Source organism: Onychostoma macrolepis, chromosome 14 (genome assembly GCF_012432095.1).
Source record: "Onychostoma macrolepis isolate SWU-2019 chromosome 14, ASM1243209v1, whole genome shotgun sequence".
NCBI lineage: Eukaryota > Metazoa > Chordata > Actinopteri > Cypriniformes > Cyprinidae > Onychostoma > Onychostoma macrolepis.
Window position 1 is genome coordinate 12,792,556 of NC_081168.1, and position 18,300 is coordinate 12,810,855.

The window sequence follows — 18,300 nt, forward strand, 5'->3', positions numbered from 1 at the left end:
GTGCAAAGTTGAGGTGACATCAACAGTCAAATAATTCTCACCTTATCATGTTTACCACCCCTCAAATTTCACTTCTTGATTAAATAAATGTCTTTTTAGTTGTGTTAGTGCCTCAGACCTTATCACATTCACACTGCAGTCTAGGTAATTAATTATTTACTGTGTGTAAATATTAGGATTTACTAAATAAGTGTTCTAATTAAAATATTCTATCATTATGCTACATCTAGGACCAGTTTCTTAAAGAATGATTATTTAGAAATGTATAGTTGCAGCAAAACAAGATAAAATTATATATATCCTAAATGATATAAGTCCTTTAAGTTTAAACGTGACTCACTCATTAAAACAAACTGTTTGTCAAAAAGAAACGTGCAATTATTTTAATTCATAGTATTATTATGTTGACGAATCCATTGGTAGTGAATCTAATAGAGCCTGATTGCTAAGACATGCATACTGCACTGAGGGTGGCAAATGTTACAGTTTAGCTCTTTACAGAGAACTGTTACACCCTTAGTATATATATATATATATATATGTGTGTGTGTGTGTGTGTGTATATATATATATATATATATATATATATATATGCTAACACTTTATTTTAGGGTCTCTTAATTAGTTGCTTATTAGCATGCATATTACTAGAATATTAGCTATATATTAGTAGTAATTAAGCACATATAAATTCTACATGACCTTATTCTACATCCCTAATCCTACCCAATACCTAAACTTAACAACTACCTTACTAACTATTAATAAGTAGCAAATAAGGAATTTTATTGAGGGAAAAGTCAGAGAAAACAGAGAACCTGTTTCCCTGCTAAAGTGTTTCATATCTGTGGTCTACTCAGCCGATTTGCCGGGCTCTTTAGAGGAAAGCTCATTTCCGGCCCTGTCTCTACACGGTTCATTCCTTCCACTGTCATTTCTAGTGACACGAGTAAACCTCAGGTGTCCAGTCTCCCTCCAGCCCATATGTAAGCCTGTGATTGTATGAATAATCACCAGGTCCCATATGGCTGAATGTCCTGGTGTATTTGATCAGAGCAGTGATGAAGGGGTGCAGGCGTCACAGTGCGTTTGTTCTGCCATGTTTGTCGTACGCTCCCGTGGCATGCCTTCGCTGGGCAGACGCTCGCAATTTACCTCGTCAGGAGCATGTGGGTGCCTGCCGCACGCCCCGCTGGCACGTCGACGTGTAAACAGATCAGAGCGCGGGCTGCAAAGCAGTCTTCCTCTGCCATGCTCCCCTGACTCACCCCTTCCTCAGCAATCACGAGCAACACTACTGTCATTTATAAACTTTTAATATCTGCTCCTGTGGGTAATGGCTAATTTCTCCCAGCACATGGCTCTTCATTAAAAGTTTATTTCTGTCAGAGAGGATCCCTATCACATTAGCTCCAGTCACTTGGATGGGTATAGGTTTTATTCATTTATTTATTTTTATTTAATCTGCTGTGCAATTTCTATTTTTAATCACACCACAGCCGTTGACTGGCTGGAAGAACCTTCTCTCTCCTGCTCAGCTCCGTTTATTTTCCTCCCCCTTTTTGTCTCATGTGTTGCTCTATGCTAATAACACTGTTCAGGGGCCTATAGCAAGAAGGAAATTATTGATAAAGTAAGGATAAAGTGTGAAACGGCATCATGAAATTTATCAATTTGGATTGGAGTGCAGCTGGTGTGCTCAGAGAGTGGCTCACTTCGCTGGCACTTAGCTGCTAGTTTAGTGCTTCAAGATGAGAAAAATCAATGCATTTCCAGCAGTTTTTTCTCTCCCTTTTCAGCCTGTTCTTTCAGGAACATGAAAGGCTTTCCATGTTCACCTGCTCCTCTCATTGTATTCCTTGAGACAACCACTCTTATTGGTGTTTTTTTTTCATTTTTATCCTCTGATAAAGAAGATCAATGTTTTCTTTTCTTCTTCTGCTATGAGTGTGCCTTCAGAAAATTGCAGAAATTTTCTGTTGCCAACTGAACCTGGCGGCAGTGACATCATCGGCAGGTCTTGTGCAGATCCCCTGCAATTACTCCGACTCGGGCCAGGCTGCGCCTGCAGCAGCAATCATTAGCTCCATCATTACAGATGCTGAGGGAGGATGAGCCTTGCTTAACACAACCACGGCCTGGCTCTCACCCTGGCTCACAAGGTCAGCCCAGGTCGACAGCATGCGATGAGTGAGTTTGTGTGTGTTTGCGGTGTCGGTGCTGGGCAGCAGGCTTGTTGTGCTGACCCTTCCACCTTCTCACAGCCTGTGTCTTGGTTTTCTCTCTCCCTCTTACTTGCAGGCCTTTTGTTGGCAAGAAATCAACATTAATGAAGCTCTTGTATCTCAAGGTTCACTCAGGGTTCCTGCACAGCTATATCAGACCATGTGTTTGTTTGTGTCTTTAGCTCTGAGCCGAGAGACCCGTCGCTAGTGTTTTATCTGGCGAACATGCAGGTTGTTAAGGATCAGCCTTGCTACAGCAGTAAATTACTTTCGTGTTGACAGGGTGAACATGGCTCACATCCTCAACTTATTCATTAGGTCCGTGAGGAGGATTCAGTTCTACTTTCTCCATCTCTGCAACCAATGGCGGGAAAGGTATGGGAATTATCCCGCATGAGAGACCAGTGGAGGAAGTAGATGAGCAGCAATCTCTGCCAACAGTGACATTTTCCGCTGTCTGTATATAGAGCATCTGTTTCACCTTGAATGAGGTTGCACTTTCGGGTCTTATTTTAAACCACATAGAAGACTGTTTTATGGCAATGTTGTGTGTAACACAATTATTTTGATTCAAACTTGGAGCCTTGACAGCAAAAGTGCAGTGGCACGAGTAGCTTTCTGTAATAAAAGAAACCTAGTTGTATTTTTGTGTGTGCATAGGCTGCTTGGGGTAGCATGTTAACCAGAGGAGCAGCCGGTCCACCAGATGTTCCCTCCCTCAGTGGACTTGTCACAGAGGGACCTTTAGTCTCTTACCTGCTCCCTGCTCCAGACCTTCTGCACTGGAGGTTTGCTCTGCCCTCTTTTCAGTCCTGAACCTCTCAGGTCTGACTGATCACTGTCCAGCTACTGCTTTATCTACTTGACCGAAGGGTCACACACTTTATTCTTTCAGATACTCTATTTATTTTTTTTTATTTTTTTTTTAATGCAGTATTTATGGTTATTTTATAAGTCTGAATGATAGGGGTATAAATTATGAAAGCCTTTTATTGTCCCAATTCCATACTAAAATGTTTTTTTTTTTTCTTTTAAACATACAAGTTACTGTCCCTCAGTTGTTGTGTCAATGACACTAGAACAACCAATTTAAAGTTTTAACTTAACGAAAATTCAAATAAAAAAGTTTTAATTTCATCAAACTTACAAAAAACTTGCCTTTGATGAAATATTAGTGATGTTAATATGTAAAATGTGAAGAAAAACCAGGGAAAATATCAACAAACTCCTGAGCTTTTGTGAGAATGTGTTGTTGTCCTATCTAGCATGTATCTGAAGGTGAGCTTTACCACATTTATGAGGCAAACATGAGAACAGACTGAGTTCTGGATTGAAAGGTCAAATCTCATGACGGTCACTGCAGAGAAATCTTATGATTAACGTGCGACAATTGCTATGAGGTTGCAAAATTTAACCCTTATAATTCTGCATATTGTAGTGATAGTGGTGCCTGGAAAGTCATTCACGGTTGCTCAAAAAAAACACTATTAGAGAAAAAGATCATTTGAAAGATAACTTCCATCTTAGACTGTTACCAGATGCTGGCGCCTTTTTTTTTTTTTTTTTCCTATTCCTAATAAAGATTCCAAATTACAGTTTGTTCACTGGATGACCATGCTGAGGAACATTTCTTGGCTATTGTAAATATTTTTATTTACAACATGCAGTTACAGCATTTTATTCAGAACAAAAAAATTCTCTCCACGGGCCATCAATCGTTCAGCCATTTGTAAACATAAACTTGTACCAATTTACACTTATTTTGAATGAGGATCTTTCTTTTTGTACTGCGTGGTATGAAAAAGAATCCGAAATGTTTGAACAAACAAAGAAGACGAGAGGAGGAAAAAAAGGTGCTGATTGTCAAACCAGTTCAGGGCATTTTGACACATTCGTATGACTTTTAAAATGTATGTGAAGAGCCCTCTCCCAGTCTTTTTGGAACACAAATAGCTCCCCTCCACAAAAGAACGTGAAATGAGGTACGAATTGCCGGTAAATTATTTCCTGTTCTTATGGATAATAGGCTACCTTGAGTGGCCTTTGATTTTCTCTCTTTTTGTCTCCTTCCCTCTGTGTTTATTCAGCCATCTCTCTGCAGCTCTGCTGGAATCCATATTGATAGCTGTCAGGCGGAGTTGCCGGGCAGCAGGGAAAGGGGGCTGTGAAAGTAGGGGAAGGGGAGATGTTGTATGGAGGGCACATCTGTCAGATCTCATGACTCGACCCATGCTGTGATGCGAAGGGTACTGTCAGGAGATGGGAGAGAGCCAGCACAGGTATGCCCAGTACATGCACTGTCCTCAGGCTGGAACTGGCTGTGACACCCTGGTGGAATGGTGGGAAGGGAAGAGAAAGCTCCCTCATGTGCTGAGCTGACAGGAAAGATCTGTTCACTGCAGAGTCCTCACTTGAAGGCCAATCCTAATTTGATCAATTCTCAAATGTGTTTTCTAGTTGGCAGTAATTGTTCTTGTGGAACTTGTGGACTTCCACTCTGGCCACCAGTCAAATATGATGATTTCAGTTGGCTGCATTGTATACTGTCTGCTTTTTTTTTATTATTGTGGATAAGGATGAAGATTGGTGCAACTTTAATACTAATTGATCCCAGGAAAGCAGAGGAGAGGGGTGAACAATAGGATCAGGAGAGCTGTTTTTGCAGTGCGTTTTCCTCCACAGCGCTATTGGTTTTGACCATTAATGGGCAACAGTGCCCAAATACATGTGTTTTGGTCAAATTGTGATAATTTTGCTTTGAAATCAAAAGGCAAGAGAAAAAACACCGGATATTGCAGGTCTGTGGGAGTTTTTGAATGTGGGCAGCACATTTTTTTTTCTCTGTAGGTACACGTGTTTTGAGCTGACGGGACTGTGCGCTTATTGCCGGCAGGTGTGAGTCTCACATTTTATCTCACCCGCTCCCCTGCAGCACATTTCATGTTACGGCGTTATTACCGGGAGACTTAATCAAACTCACTAACAATAGCTCACACTGACAGATGTCCAGGCAGCTGGTGCATAATGCTCTGCGAATATTCACAGTGCCCCAGCAACCCCGTCTGCCCGCTTAATCAAGTTCTCTCGGTCACCCGGGGAACAGGAAAGCGAAAAGGTGGAGTGGGACGGCACTGCTCATTGAAACTACAGCCATTCACTGAGGAAGAATAGGGACAGGAAGACACTGGGGAACTCTATAGGTCTATTTTAGGGCTTAAAGAAATATGAATGAAAATTCTGGAATTATTTACTCACTCTCATACCTGTATGAATACTCTGGCCACTCCTTTCACTATTATGAAATTGAATTAGAACAGAAAGTTATTCACTGTCCTACATCCTTGACATCTGATCTAGTTCGCATTTGGAAAAAAGATCTCAAAAGATCTGGTTGCAGCAAATAACAACATAAAGGGATAGTTCAACCAGAAGTGAAAATTCTGTCATTAATTACACACCCTCATGTCGTTCCAAACCCGTAAGACATTCGTTCATCTTCGGAACACAAATTAAGATATTTTTGATGAAATCCAAGAGCTCTCTAACCCTCCATAGACAGCAACACAACTGAAATGTTCCCAGGCTCAGAAATGTAGTAAGGACATAGGTAAAAAAAAAAAAAAAGGCCATGTGACATCAGAGGTTCAACCTTAATTTTACAAAGCTACGAGAATACTTGTATCACAATGCATCAATGTGTCGTTTACATGCAGATGACAGAACGCATGCATCGTGATACTCTCTCCACAATGGCGGCGCGCCATTAGAGAGGGTTAGAGAGCTCTTGGATTTCATCAAAAATATCTTAATTTGTGTTCTGAAGATGAAGGTGTGTAATTAATGACAGAATTTTCATTTTTGGGTGAACTATCCCTTTTAATTTTGGTCTGTTTATCACTGACTATATCACACTTTCAGCTTTTATGGTCCTCTTATTGTTCTTTTTCCATACCTATACAGAAGTTACAGAAGTACAGAATAGCCAGGGCACAGCGCTGTGTTGCATCTTGCATAGCATCATGGTCATATTCATGCTAGCACAGTTGTTGTCCTGTTGTTATCGTCCTGTTTGGGCATGCTCGGGCCAATGCAGCTCTATAAAAGAGTGATGTAGAGCTTTAGAGAGACCCTGTGTACTGCACTTTATTCAGGAATGCTGACTTATTTATAGGTGTTGGAATCGTGTTGTTTGCTTGTTTTATTGAAAAGCTTGCGGGTAAAGTGGCGACAGGCTGGCATGTGAGTGTGATCTCTTGAGGGCCCCCCTGCAGAAATCTTCTTCCCGATAAATAAGTCAGCGTTGATGAATATTTCATTCACATGCAATCCATTGTCACCCGCAGGTCTGCGGGGACATGTCGTCGCTCCACGCACACAGCAAAACAACCTCCCCCCCCAGGTCAACCAATCCCTGGTTGTTGGCATTCTGAAAGAGACGCCGTTGCAATCCTCATAATTAGCTCAGCGCATTTATGGTTCTGACGGTCCGGGATAACATGACAAAAACTGAATGAGACCTGTAGTCATGTGGCATCTGGCTGCATTGTATATCACCTTCACAACTGCATCTGAGCAGCAATTGAACTGATTTAGTGGCGCATTTGTCACTTTTCATATGCCGTAACCTATGCACAAGAAAAGTATAAACCCCTATAGTTAGTGAGAAAATAGCTTGTACTTTTATGCCCTGTGGTGGAGGGAGCAATAAATAGCAAGAAATGCAGCAAGAAACAGAGAGGTAAAATAAGGGAATGCAAGCTGAAGAGAGTCAAAAAAGGAAGTGGAAGGAAGTGACCAGATTAGAAGTCAAACAGTAATTCTGGGTGTTCGAGAATGCAATAGAGGTAGGAGAGGAAAATGATGAACCATCAGTGGATGAATGTGCTCTACACAAGCAAGTTCTTTCAAATCAATATTTCAAGACGTAAGCTCACTCCATTCCTAAAACACATCACTCAGTTAAGACTCTTCATCAAATAGGTCAGAGGTTCTTTGTGAAAATGGCCCTCCATGATCTTTATGCTCTTTTGGTGAGAGAAGAGATCCGCAGAAAGAGGAGTAAATAAAGAAAGAAAGTGCAAGCAGAATGTTTTATTTAAGTGAAGGTCTGCATTGTGTATTCTCAGTTAGAGTTGAGGCATCAGCAATCTCAGGCACAGGATTAAGAGACGGCGACTTTTGTTTGGTAGCTTGGAAAGATGTTACTCTAATGGATTTGCTGTAACTGTTTTCACTGTGTGCGAACTTGAATAGATGGGTCACCTGTTAGAGTTTGATTTAAAATTCTAAATGTTTGCTTTCACATGCTTCCTTTTTTATCTCAATGTGAAGATGGGTTTAGTAAACAGACCGCAGCTGCAGTAATGATCTATTTTTGCCCCTTTGTATATTTCATTAAGGGAAAGAGTCTGTTGGACACGATTCCCTTGGCATCTTTAAAAGTCTCAGTGTGACCTTCTGAGCTGCTTCAGGTGGCGCACTTTCTTACCTCGGTCAGTTTCCCATTGTGAGGATAGTTCAACCACAAATTAAAATTCTGTCATTATTACTACAAATTAGGATTCTCTTGTCATACTCGCTCTCACATTGTTCCAAACCTGTATGTCTTTTTTTTTAGCATAAAGAATTGTACTGATTACTCTTTTCTATGCATTTAGTCCCCATGATTACTGAGGATTTCAAGTTTCAAAAATGACATAAAAAGCATCATAAATATCATAGATTTAGTCCATATGACTTTTATCATGCAAAATTAAATTGATACCCACTTACAAGTCTATCCCTCCAGTAACCTGTTACCAATCAAAAACCTATCAAGTCAGTGAGCTGAACTCAAGAACCAGATCAGTTTGTTTCATCTAAAGAAGAAATATTTTTTAATGGTTTTTTTTATTGAATTGAATGAACGGATTCATCAAAAAGACTCAAAATGATCATTTGTTCATAAACACATTACAGTATGTTATACAGTAATCCATTATACATTGATGCATGCCAAAGAGAATGACTTGTTTAATTTTAAGTTCATTTGACAAAGCTATAGAATAGAATACAATAGAATAGAACTTTATTGTCATTGTTTAGGAACAATGAAATACAGTTTATCAATCGGCTTCAGGAGATTCGGAGTATAATGCATGAGTTGTATGGATTAATTTTATGATATTTTATGGTGTTTTGCTTCCTTTTTGAAGTTTGAAAGCATCTGTGCACATTCTTTGTCGCTGCATGGACATTTTCAAGATTTCTGCTTTTTTGTTCCCTGGGAAGGAAACAAATGGGTTTGCAACAACTTGAGGGGGAGTAAATGTTGACAGAATTTTCAATTTTGAATAAAGTAACCTTTAAAGGTAATTTTCATTTAGATTTTTTGTTTATTCTCTGATTTGCTGTAAGACTTGTTTTCCAGCACTTCTCCAAGAGTAATTAAGATGTGCAAATGGTATCTTGAGACCTTGTTAGCAGAAAGCAGCTTTATCACTAACATCCCTCCATTTTCCCATCCTTCCACCCCACCACACATCACTACTCCATCACCCTCATTTTACATTCCATGACAGTCTCACCCACTGATTTACTGCACGGCTTCCATCTTGTGTTTGCCTGTGTATCCGTGTATGCCTTTTCTTAACACATATTCAGTGTGATGTTTATCATGTGAATTTATAGAGCTCTCCCCCCTCAGTGCTTATGTGACATTATATTTAATGGACGAGAAGACAGAGGCATGTCTGTTCACTCGTGTCTGTTCTGGTCAGCATGCTGTTTCTCACTCACCCGTTCTTGATTCATCCAAAATACAATCACATTTGAAAGAAGAAATAGGATTGAAGAATCAATCGATCTATGTCATATCAACACTATCCATCTGTGTTTATCTTTCTATCTGGTTTCCCCATGATAGTTTTTTTTTTTGCAACCACATCAGCCATTTTCTTCCTCTATTTGTTTAGTTATCCATCAGTCTATTTACCTTATCATGCTGCCAAACCATCCATTTACGCTTCCATCTGTCTGTCAAACAATATCGTGGTATCCATTTGTCTAACTATCTTCTCTGTCTACTTACCCCACTGTCAATCAAAGCTTCTCTCTAACTGTGCAGTTTTCTTTAGCTGGGGAATAGCATTGGTCTGGTTAAGCTTGTCTTAACTTCTGATTCATGTACCCACCTCCGAGTACATGCATAATCACAGCTGATAGTTTACTCAGACTTGTGTTTTATGGGTAAACAACATTTTCTTCTGTGCTTATAATGTTGTATGTGGAGACACGGGTCGTTGCTCATGAAACCCAGCCCTGCCTGGCCTTTAATAGGAGCTCGTCCAAATGCTCATTCCACTGGCAAGCCAGATCTCTGCTGGGTCACTATCAGTTTTGAAGGATCAGTATGGTGCTTTGGGGGCTAGCGCACATGATCCTAATGGATTAGCCACTCACCTGTCCTGAGTTGTACTTGGGGGGCAGTGTTCCCGCCAGAGGTCCCATCTGCCCCCCATGTTTCAGCCATGATGGTAACACAAGGCACCAAGAACGACAGTTTTTGAATCTCAATTTATTAATGCTTTTACATGCACTTCCACTTTTGAGGTTAAATGATCTATCTATTTATCTGTCTATCTGTCTGTCTGTCTGTCTGTCTGTCTGTCTGTCTTGTTATGTTGTGTGATAGTGATCTGTCTGTTTATTGTATGTCTGTTGTTAATAGTTTTTCTTTCTTTCTTGAATTAAACTGTTTTCTAGTTTAATTCAAAAGTCAATATAATTTATGGGATTATTTAATAATTCCATGAGTTAGATGTACATTTTCATACTTTATTTTTATAATTATGAAGCTAATTCATTATAGTTCATTGCATTCCTTCAATCATAATACATGAGGGTGTGTGTGTGTGAATCAGATGCTTCTCTTTGACTGGAATTGTTATTTGATGTGCAATGATTTGTCTCATTATTCATTAATATTCACTTATTAAATTAAATAATGAATTTAGGTCAAATATTCAAATATTTTGTCAAACTGCATGCATTTACGTTTGAGCTTAAGTATTTTAATCCATTTTTGTTTTGTAAATCAATTCCGTTGAAACAAAAAAGTCTGTAGATTCTGGCTTAACCTGGTTTTAATGCAACCTGATCTCACAAAATTCCATGTAATGACCACGGACTTAATTAACCCTGAATCTGTGGTGGCATCACGGAATCGCCGAAAATTCCATGATGGGCTCACAGAAGGCATCAGCCGTGGTCCATGCACGGATTCACTGGTTCAACACCAGCGCTGCATCGGACCTCGTAAAAAGAGTGACTCCGATGCAGTTATATTTTGTATATAAATTTATACTTTCACTGGAGTACCTGACCCCACCCCTACCCTAAACCTACCCAGTTCTGAACAATAATGATGACGATAAATTTCCCAGTATCGCGTCGGCATATTGATGCTAAGGGTTTCCTATTTAAAGTGTTGAACCAGTGGATCCGTACGTGGAACACCGCTGATGCCTGTAACTGACTTACAATGGTATTACTTCTGTGAGCCCATCACGGAATTTTCGGCAATTCCGTGATGCCACCACAGATTTGGGGGTTAATTAAGTCCGTGGTCATTACACGGAATTCTGTGAGATCATGTTGTTTTAATGGCTTAGAATATACACCGATGGCTTGTACAGTGCAAAAGGTACATAAACACATTCAAAGTTTTTTGATGAGGTGAGTGTTTGAAAGCACAAGCTGTATTTCTGTTACTGCATAAGCACATTCCTGTTTGACTGCTAAAGTTTGCCTCCCTACAGTGCTGCAGAGGTGATGATTAGCGCTGTAGATTAGCCTTGGGCTGCGATCTATTGGAAAGTATTTTTCATCTGATGGTTTGATGCATGTGTGTGTGCCTTTGCTTCCCTGCTCCCTTCTTTTAAGTTACTTTTTGTTTTAGATCTTAAATTCTGCCATCTCTTTTGAAAACCAAGCTGGTCCACCACTCAGAGACTGTCTCGTTCGTCTTGAGGATCCCAGTGAGAAATCTTGGCAAGTGTGACCGTCAGCCGTTTGATATCCCATCAAACATGGTCCTACTGCTGTGCCTGAAAAAAGGGAAAGATACTGGGCCTGCCGGCACTGGACGCCAGCCGTAGTTTCTCGTCCTTTCCCTTGTTTGTCCCGGGAACAGATCTGTCAGGGCCTTCCTGCTGCAGAGATAAACTAGTGCATCGCTCTCTCTCCTCTAAAAATAAGCATTTGTTTATCGACGTGTAGTGATTTCCAGCTCTCCTTTGCCGTATTGTGTGCCGAGCTGTCAAGAAACATTACTCTAAGGCCTGGCTCTCCTTTCAGCTCTGACCAGCCGAGAGAGTGCAGCCGAGCAGGACAATGCAGAGTGCTGGGGGGCAACAGGCTAGCAAGCTTTCGCACAAATCTGCTAAGACGATGCCTTTTAACTAAGGCTGTGGACCTCACTCTTTATCGAGAGCTTGAAACTTTAATGCACTCTTTAAGGTAGAAACTGTGGAAAGTGAAGGGCAATGTTGGTATGGAATATCTGGGTCACATATCCAAGGTAGCTAGCGTCTAAATGGAGCCTGACTTTGACTGAAAGGCGTGTTAGATGAAAGGGGAAAAACTCGGATCTGCACTGACCGATTTTGGCATATTTTAATTGCTGCTTTACTTCATTATTTTCATTAGTCTGAGTCTTAACAAACTGTCAGATTAGACGTTACACATCTCCCATCTTTGTTTAGAAAAGGCTCTGAGAGAGATTTAGGGAGAATGCAGACCAGACCTCCAGCTTATCTGAGCTCTCATCCATCTTAGTTTGATGAGGAAAGCTCATGTTTGCAAGCTCTGCTAGTGGATCTGCGGTGGCTGAGTTTGACAAATGCCCCGCACTTGGTCTAAACATCCGTAATTTCAGCAGAGCATGGTTACTTAAAGCAGGATTTCAGAGTCTTGTCTCACTTGTGTTTCTGATGTCTCTTTAGTTAGGGTAGAGAATGCACTTAAGAGCTCACATCTCAATGTGGAAAACGAACCAGGATATCAGCCAGTACTTAAAGGATTAGTTCATCCCAAAATGAAAATTCTGACAGCATTTACTCCCTCATGTCATTCCAAATCCGTATGACTTTCTTTTCACAAAAGGAGAAATTTTAAATAATGCAGTCGGTTGTTTCATATAGTTGCAATGAACGGGGACTGGAGCATTCAAGCTCTAAAAATGATGCAAAAGTGCCATCAAAGGTGTCATAAAAGTGGTTCAAATGACTTCTGTACTGTTCCACATCTGAAATCCTACAATAGTTTTGTGTGAATACCTGTGTGTGAAATGTGTCAATATTTACTAATAATGTGTATGACAGAATCAGGTGAATTGTAAAACTGGACCAGTCTTCTTTAATTGAATCACCTATTGAAAAGATAAGACTCAAAAGAGTGATTGATTTGCTAATCAGTCATCACTACTGATCTCATGAACATTTTTCACTGACTTAAATTTTCAGCGTTTTCCTTACACAAAGCTACTGTATGACTTTAGAAAAAGAAATATAGTGCACAAATTGTATGAACAATATTTATGGTCTTTTTTGCCCCAGTCCTCGTTCACTTTTATTATATAGTAAATAATCTAGATAGAAAGTTTTTCAGAAGGAAGAAGGTCATAACAAATGTCTTTGTTAGACATTTTTGAGTAAACAAATTATTTTAAGCTTCTAGTGTGTTTATTAATGTTACTTAGTGGTTGGACATTTGTAGCTTTTCAAAGGCTTACCGAGCAAGATTTTTGTTCAGACGTTAAAGTGATCTTATTCCCCAAAGTACACAGCAGTTTCACAGCATTATTTAGTGTCAAATAATTATTCTTTCCTCCTTTTTTCTAGCACTAAACAACATCTTTTTTTCTCTTTGAAATGACTCATGCCACATTTGATTAAGATACAGAACAAACTGAGACAGAGTAAATCCAGAAGAACTGTGGCAACAAAGCTTCAAGAAACCTACCTGCAAAGCTACAGTACTGTTAAAGGGATACTCCACCCCAAAATGAAAATTTTGTCATTAATCACTTACCCCCATGTCGTTCCAAACCCGTAAAAGCTTTGTTCGTCCTCAGAACATAATTTAAGATATTTTGGATGAAAACCGGGAGGCTTGTGACTGTCACATTGACTGCCAAGTAAATTACACTGTCAAGGCACAGAAAAGTATAAAAAAAACATTGTCAAAATAGTCCATCTGCCATCAGTGGCTCAATCTGAATTTTATGATACTTTTTGTACGCAAAGAAAATAAAAATAATGACTTGTATTCAACAATTTGTCTCCTCTCTGTCTCTCTGTGTCAGCGTAGCGCCATTTTGGAGAGCATCCGATGGGCAAAATGCGTATGCTATTCTCTGTCATCTGTAATGCATGGATACGCTGTTTTCGTTCAAATCAAAGCGGAAATAAACGTACAGTACGTATGCATGCGTTACAGATGACAGAGAATAGCGTACGCACTTGGCGTCCATCGGATGCTCTCCAAAATGGCGCTACGCTGACACAGAAAGACAGAGAGGACACGAATTGTTGAATACAAGTCATTATTTTTAATTTCTTTGCGTACAAAAAGTATCATAAAATTCAGATTGAGCCACTGATGGCAGATGGACTATTTTTGACGATGTTTTTTTATACTTTTCTGTACCTTGACAGTGTAATTTACTTGGCAGTCAATGTGACAGTCACAAGCCTCCCGGTTTTCATCCAAAATATCTTAAATTGTGTTCCGAAGACGAACGAAGCTTTTACGGGTTTGGAACGACATGGGGGTAAGTGATTAATGACAAAATTTTCATTTTTGGGGTGGAGTATCCCTTTAAATGTTTTAAGGACTTATGTAAAAATGCTGTAAAATGAGGATCATGTCAAAAATAATGTCATAAATAGATTTTCTTTATCAATTAACTTCTATTAACTAAATTAAATCAACATTTGGTGAGACCATCCTTTGCGTTTAAATCAGCCTCTTTGTGCAAACAAAAATCTCACTGGATTATTACAATTAATGGCAAAATGAATGTTTGGAAATGTAAACTGATATTTCCAACTGACACACTACAGCGAAGATAGAAATAACTTCTTTAAAACCCTTTTTCAGCTGGTGAAAATACTAGTGTTCTAATAATTTTGGCGACTAATCTGTGTGTGTGTGTGTGTGTGTGTGTGTGTGTGTGTATATATATATATATATATATATATATATATATATATATATATATATATATATATATATATATATATATATATATATATATATATATGTATGTGTATATATATATATATATATATATATATATATATATATATATATATATATATAAATTTGGCTGTTTATTTAGGTTTGTATACAAAGTTTCATCCAGATGATTTGAAACAAATTCTGCTTCTATATGTTCATCTCAGATTATTTTTTTTTTTCCTCGAGCAAACAAACCAACAAGCAAAACTATTTTCTGCTGTAACACATATGCCCACTTATGTTTTAGCTTTTACCATTTTTGCCACAACAGATCAAGGTTCCAAAAGCATCCTTTTCGGCTATCTCAGGGTCAGGCACCTTCTATTCTCCATTTCTGCTGCTAAAGTAACCTTCCCAACTTACTCCGCTGCTGCCTCAAAACAATTACTCTCAGCTTTGTAAGAAACCTTGGTTTGTGCAACTGTAGTTTTACTCTCCTAGCCCCATAACTTACAAATAAAGAAATAACCCTCCCCGCCATTACATCCTCTTTATATTTCCTGTTTCTGGTGCTGGTGCTCCATTACCCATGGAGCTTGAGTCTGGCAAAGGTATAGCTGAAGATGATAAGAGCAGATAGCTGCTACTGCTGCAATGTGTGCTCTCTCTCTCTCACTCTGCCTCACCTCCGTCTATGCCCCACAAGCGGTAAACATTGTGTGTTGACATATGGCCCTCACAGATTTAATCACCGTTATTACATTTTGTCACTGGAAAAATATGAAGTGATACAAGTTTGCACATTATGGTATGTGTATGTGTGCGTGTGTGTTTTTTCTTGGCACAAAGGTCTATCTGAAACAACAGATGCATAACCAAAAAGTGTTTATTTGAAAATATTTGCCTCTGCGCATTTAATATTTATTGCATACATATTGAATATTTGAATTGCATCAAACATGTAAATTATTCACTGTCATAATTACCTGTGTTTATTCACATAGTTACTACTCGAATGTTGATTGAAGCTTATTTGTTATTCATGGAGCAAACCTTGTGCCAAAGGACTCTCCTGATGATGTAACTTCATGTAATTACAGGCATATGACAGTAATGCAAAATCCATTATGTTGTTTAATCTTTTTAGAAGAATGCACAGGGGGCCATCTGGGGCCTATCACTCAATCATACAGTGAAAGTGTCGGATAGGCATACAAGCCTACGCCGACTGCTCAGTCCTTTGTGAGTGTTTGTGTGCTTTTTAGTAATGTGTTGTTCGCCAATCTGTGCTAATCCCATGATCCCCCTCTGCAACGTATTATGACGTTTTGATCACGTTTCACTCCCCCTCCTCCATCAACACTCACTAAACACTGAGAAACAATAGCATCATTTAATTAAGTCCTGGAATACAGACATTTCTCTAGCGTGAAACCAAATGTTCTTATTTTTTCATCAATCTCTTTCACTCCCATGCTTTTTCTTTGTGCATCCAACCTAAAGATGTTGCCTCCGGGAAAAGCAGGTAAAAAAGCCATCAAACCCAAAAGCACTTGACAGATTTGTGATCAGTGGCACAGTTCTCCTGAAATTGTCTAGTGGTGTATTTTTGTCGTGGAAGTGAATGCTCACCCTTTAGAAAATAGCTTCATTATGTGTCCCCCAATAGAAATCGCTTCTGGTTGGTGTGATTGTTGCTGTAGATTGGGTATTTTAGACTGAAGTGCCTGAGAACTTTTCAACCCAAATTAAGAGAAGGAGGAAGGTCTGTTTTGGTGGTTGGTTTGTCTTTTCTGCCCATTTGGTTGAAGCATAGACTCCCCCCACCTAAATCTCATCTTCAATCTGTTGAGCTCAAGCAATTATCTGAAGTATTGCTCTCTAAACGTTATTTTCCCTGTTTGGAGCGTTTGGCCAGACGTCCCTATGTTCCACTCTCAAAGAAGCCATAATACTTTCATCCATTTTCAATTTGGACCACAAACTTGAGGAACTGCCACTAGCCCTCCCAGATCCCAACAAGACTGCAGACTGTGTGGCACCTTCCAATATACCTACAAAATAAGCAATTGGCAAAACAATGGCAGTGTTTGGACTAGGCCTTTGTTTACCATCTCTTCTGTCATCCACTCCCTCGCTTTCAGTGTGGGTACTTCTTGTGTTTAATATTGTGGGGTTTTTTTTCCCTTCTTCATCCTACATGGTGTCACATTGAGCGTGTAGTCATGACATGAGGAACCATATTATCCAAGCAATCTTCTTGAATGGTGGCTCAACAATAAGAATTTTCGGTCACACTTTATTTTAAGGTCCAATTCTCACTATTAATTAACTATTAATTGCAACTTTTGCCTCAGTGAACTCGTAATTACTGCTTAGTACTGTAGTTGTTAAATTTTGGTATTGGATAGGATTAGGGATTAGAATATGGTAATGAAAAATATGTACTTTATAAGTACTAATAAATAACCAATATGTTAGTAATATGCATGCTTACAAGCAACTATAGTTAATATTGACAATTGGTCCTTATACCAAAGTTTTACCGGATTGTTGTTCCGTCGGCAGTCTATAAGTTTGGATTTTTACTTGTCCTGTTAACATTTTATTAGTAGCAGCAGTAGTAGTATAGTTATTATATTAGTGTCATATATAGATAGTGGCAGACACTTTTATTCAAAGTAGCTTACTTTGCAGTCAACCTATGCTGTACATTTATCAGTATGCCACCATGCTTATTGTTGAGCCCTGCTAAAGAGACCCCTTTGTAGAAATTGTAAATAAAATCTAAAATAACAGCCTATACTCTGACAAGTTCTAGAAATTTCTTTGTTTTTATCACTGCTGTCAATGTGCAGTGCCCATTCAGTTCAGAGAGAAAGGGACTGGAGGCCTTCAGGCGCTTGGCTTTTTGAAGTGGAAGTGGATGAAAGACTTAGCCGTCATTTCAACTCATATTGTGTTTTCCATGCAGAGTTTAAAGTTCAGCGTCCTCAACTTTTACCAATGCCAGAGGAAGTTGTCCTGCAGAGAACTGCAGATTTCCTCTCTCCATTTGTACTCTGTTTTTTCATTTATCCGTTCCTCTCTCTACCTAACCACATCTCTTCCATCTCTTTGTATTACCCTCTTGTTATTAGCATTGTCCCTCCCCTGTGGTGAGTATCCTTGTTAGGACAGATTTATACGTCTACTGAAGCTTGAATTAAAAGGCTCTAGGCAAACTCAAAAAGGGGATTTGTTAGCACAGAGCACTTGCTCTTGTAATCAACCAACACTGAGCTTTCGACTGCACTGTAACAGTGGTAATAACAAAAGAAAATAACAACTTGGCCACTGTGGCTGTGTTTTATTTCACCTTTGTCTTGTTACAAAAATTTCTTTGCCCAGACAAAGCCATAAAACAGCCTTTTCAAAATGATTTCTAGCTTGTTTTCTCATTGGCCCCTGCGACTGACCTTGGCAAACGAGCTGGGCTTCAATTTCGTTTGAAGTATGAATCCACCTTTACTGTGGTGCCCACTTGCTCCTAACTCATTACCTGACATGATGAATGGGGCCTGTTCCATTAAACTATGCCCAGCCCATGGTGGCATGGGCACCTGGCACTGAGTAATGGCAGTTGCACAGGTAGACCTGCCAGGGTAGGTAGGAAAGGTGTGGCGGCTTAAGCATGGAGTTGGCTCTCCAATCTGCAGGGGAAAGAGGAAGGTTGTCCACTCCACCTGCCACATGGCCCCCACCCAGCCCCTCACTACACCATGTTTGGAGTGGAAAGGGCCTTTTGTGTGATCCCATAATGGGCTGGCCTTAGTTGCCAAGTTCAGCTAGCACATTTAGTACTCGCCTCCTT

At 39.5% G+C, this 18,300-nt stretch overlaps 1 protein-coding gene across 6 annotated transcripts in view; it reads left to right on the forward strand.

The window, feature by feature from the left end:
• diaph2 (diaphanous-related formin 2) overlaps window positions 1-18,300 on the forward strand; it is a 437,687-nt gene that overhangs the window by 415,569 nt on the left and 3,818 nt on the right. The gene's annotated exons all lie outside the window — the stretch shown is intronic.